This window comes from Erinaceus europaeus, chromosome 15, assembly GCF_950295315.1.
Source record: "Erinaceus europaeus chromosome 15, mEriEur2.1, whole genome shotgun sequence".
Classification (NCBI taxonomy): domain Eukaryota; kingdom Metazoa; phylum Chordata; class Mammalia; order Eulipotyphla; family Erinaceidae; genus Erinaceus; species Erinaceus europaeus.
Window position 1 is genome coordinate 77,730,120 of NC_080176.1, and position 3,841 is coordinate 77,733,960.

The 3,841-nt window shown below is 44.5% G+C and overlaps 1 pseudogene; it reads right to left on the reverse strand.

The window, feature by feature from the left end:
* Positions 1–2,843: 2,843 nt before the first annotated feature.
* LOC103114318 (nascent polypeptide-associated complex subunit alpha-like) lies at positions 2,844–3,568 on the reverse strand (annotated as a pseudogene).
* Between the last annotated feature and the right edge of the window lie 273 nt (positions 3,569–3,841).

Below are 3,841 nucleotides of genomic sequence, written 5' to 3' on the forward strand. Positions count from 1 at the left end.
GAGCCAGAACAGAGCCCTGGGGGAGGCCACTTGAGACAAATCTCCATCTGCTAGACTTGTCACCCAGATGCACCCGGAATCTTCTGTTTTGGAGAAGAAACGATATAGTGTTGGCCACCCATGGAGGCAGGCATCTTGAGATCTTGACTAGGAGACCACGGTGCCAGACCATGTCATAGGCTGCTGTGAGATCAACAAAGATAGCATCAGTCTTTAAATTCTTCTGGAATCCATTTTCAATGTAAGTTGAGAGGGCCAGGGCTTGTTCGCAGGTAGATCTTCCTGGGCAGAAACCAGCTTGGGCGGGTGATAGGAATTTCTCTGTAAGAGGAGAAATACGTGACAGAAGCAGCCTCTCAAGGAGTTTGTAACACACGGAGAGGAGAGAAATTGGTCTATAGCTGGCGGCCAGTGTTGGGTCTTTCTTTGGTTTCAAAACTGCTATTATCTTCGCATGATGCCAAACTTTGAGGTGGAGTGATGTAAAGGAATGCTGGCAACTACCAGAAGGTGAATGAGTGGCCTTGGTAATTTGTAGTTACGGGAAATGGATGGAATTTCACGACTTTCTTTTTTTTGTCTAATAGTTTACTGGGTTCATTTCTTAGAGGCACAGAAAGACAAAGAATTCTGGATTCAAGACTCTGAAAAGCTCTCCAACCATAGCTATAATAAAGTGGACCTAAAGGACCGGCATTAGAATCCAGGTTCCAGCCCCTAGCTCCCCACCCTGCAGGGGAATCATTTCACAGGCAGTGAAGCAGGTCTGCAGGTGTCTTTCTCTCCCCCCTCTGTCTTCCCCTCCTCTCTCCATTTCTCTCTGTCTTATATAACAATGACATCAATAACAACAACAATAATAACTACTACAATGATGAAAAACAACAAGGGCAACAAAAGGGAAAATAAATATAAAAAAAATTTTTTTTTGAAAAGTGGACCTAAGAGGTCAGAGCCATCTGAGCCCTTCACAGAGTCTGAATGATAGATAACTCTGGTAGGCAGGGGGCAGTGGAGAGAGCAAGGTTTTAAGAGAGACCAGAAGGTCTTATCCTGCCAATGAGCAGGGAGCATATGAATTTAGTTTTGCCACCTGGGGCCTATTTAGTGCACTAGACCAGTAATTTGCTAAATGGGTCGCTTGTAGGGGGGAGAGAGAGAGAGAGGGAGAAAGAAAATAATGAACAATTTAGGCATGGTAAACTACTAGTAGCTCAAGGGATATAAAAATGTGTAACTATAATTAGATCCCTTGTTCCTAATGTACTAACTAAATGCATTACACCATATAGTGCATCTTTCTGAGTTTGACACAGCTGAGCCCTTGACAATCCAGACAGAAACCATCATGCCTCCATTCAAATTCCAACTGCTTATATTAAGAAAAAAATTTCCAAAGATGGTTTCTTTTATCTTTGATTGAAGATTAACCCCAATGCAGAACACAGCAAGTCAGCGATATTTCACACACCGTAAAATAAACTGTGGCAGTAAACTGAAAATGATGTTCTCCTCCTCTCGACTTCGCTGTGAAAATATTTTAACAAGTTGGCATTGGGGCTTGCAATTTTTACATCAGTTGTTTCTTTTCAGGACTCTCCAGAAATGTGGCAGTAGGTGGTACATTTGGAACACTTTAGGGGGTGGGGGCGTTCATGAGTTCCTGGCGAATTCTCTCTGCTTTTAAGTAGATGTTGCTATTTTGTGAGTATCTGGAAAACATTTGTCCTGGACTGAAATCTCTTTCCTGTTCTGAGCAACTTTACAGTGTGGGTTGGCTCGGATGGTCTGAATGATGTGCCCTGATGCTAGATCTAAGACAAGTTTCATTACCCTTCTCGACATCTGTTATTTCAGCTCTTGATTAATAAACTCTTATTTCAGCTGATCTTTCTCTTTCTTCTCATTTCCAGGGTTAGTCATTTCATTGAGAGGTCGGAAGTCGAATAGGGGGTAGTTTACACTGGATCCTCTCCTTTCTTTCCCATGCCACCCCCCCCCACACACACACACACAATCTGGGGCTTCATTGCTCCAGGATAGCCTTTTAAGATAGAAATAGATGGAGGGAGGGAGTCGGGCGGTAGCGCAGCGGGATAAGCGCAAGTGGAGTGAAGCACAAGGACCTGTGGAAGGACCCCCGGCTCCCCACCTCCAGGGGTGTCGCTTCACAGGTGGTGAAGCATGTCTGCAGGTGTCTTTCTCTCCCCGTCTTCCCCTCCTCTCTCCATTTCTCTCTGTCCTATCCAACATCGACGACATCAGTAATAACTACAACAATAATAAAAAAAAAGGGCAGTGAGGGCCAGGCTCAAACCAGGGTGGTACGCCTGGTAAAGCCTCCCCAGATAGGGGCCACCCCGTTAAGCGTACATAGTAATATGTTGCGGAAGGACCCGTGCTAGGATCTGGATTCGCTCCCCATCTGCTGTAGGGATACTTCATGAGCTGTGAACAGGTCTACAGGTGTCTTTCTCTCCTTGTTATCTACACCTCCCCTCTCAATTTCTCTCTGTCCTATCAAACAGGAAAAACAAACAAGGAGAGAGAGGTACCACCAAGAGTGGTAGACTTGTAGTGCCAGCAAGGAGCTGTGATTCCCCTGGAGGCAAAATCAAAACAATAGCCTTCCCAGGTGAGCTATTTTTCCAGCCTTCATTATTGTGGATACAGTGGAATATGGTGTCTTTCAGATCAGGGACACTACACATGAAATAATTTTTCTATGTAGAGATTAAATTCTAAGTTTGTCTCCCCTCCTATTTTTTTTTCATCCAACAAGAAGCCATAACTTTATTAATGATATAAACAGTACAAATTTCAAACCACAAGCTGCTGATACTCTTGGAGTACCCCATCCCCCAAAGTGTTTTTTTCTAGGTGGTTACATTGTTAGTTCCATAATAGCGTTTACAATATCATTACTGTTGTTCTTCAGGGCTCGAAATGCCTTTGCTCTTGAGACATTTGCTTGTGACATGACCAATTCTATGTCCTTAACCTTTACACGGGTTTCATCAACCTCTTCCTCTTCAGTCTCCTCTTGTACAGTTGGAGTTTGCGTGTTTTCTTGGATGTTTGAGACCGCCTCACCCTGAACTTTGAATTTCTCAGCAGCTGCTAGCTGTGCTTGCTGAGATAAATCTTCAATCTTTTGCTTCTCCAAAAACTATGTAGGTATCTGATGCTGGGCTTTTGTAGACATCTGGCTTTGTGATGACAAAGAGGATATTCTTTGATTTTCGGATAGTGACTCTAGTAACCCCTGTAACCTGCCGAAGACCCAGTTTGGACATAGCCTTTCGTTCCTTCTTTTCACTCTGGCTCTGTTTTGCTTTACTGACTGGTTCTTCATCAAGTTCAGCTGCCACCAGCTGAGCTCGTTGTGTGGTTGCTTCTGTGGAATCCTGTTCCTCAAGCTCTGGTACTGACTGACTCATCGCTATCAGATTCTGTCCCAGACCCTGTCTCAGTCTGTGGCTGTGGCAACTCCTGCTCTTGTAGCCGGGACGGTTTCTGTGGCTTCACCGGGCATTTTGTGCAGGGAACTAGGAACCAGGATGGCGGCAGAAAGAGAGCCAATGGGAGCGTGACCCACGCCTGTTGCGGAAAGATACCTCCCCCCTCCTATTTCTAACACACTATTTTTTGGAGAATGGGATAAATCGAGTTTTCTCATGTTGAGATGCTTCAGCATTAATCATTATTCCACCCCTACCTCCCCACCAGTTTAGTAATCCCTCCTCCCCAGTCTTTATCTGGCACGAGTGTTATGTGACTCTCCAATACCTCCTTCCAGACTTTGGTTCTGATATGTTCTCTCTTTACATTATTTTCTCCC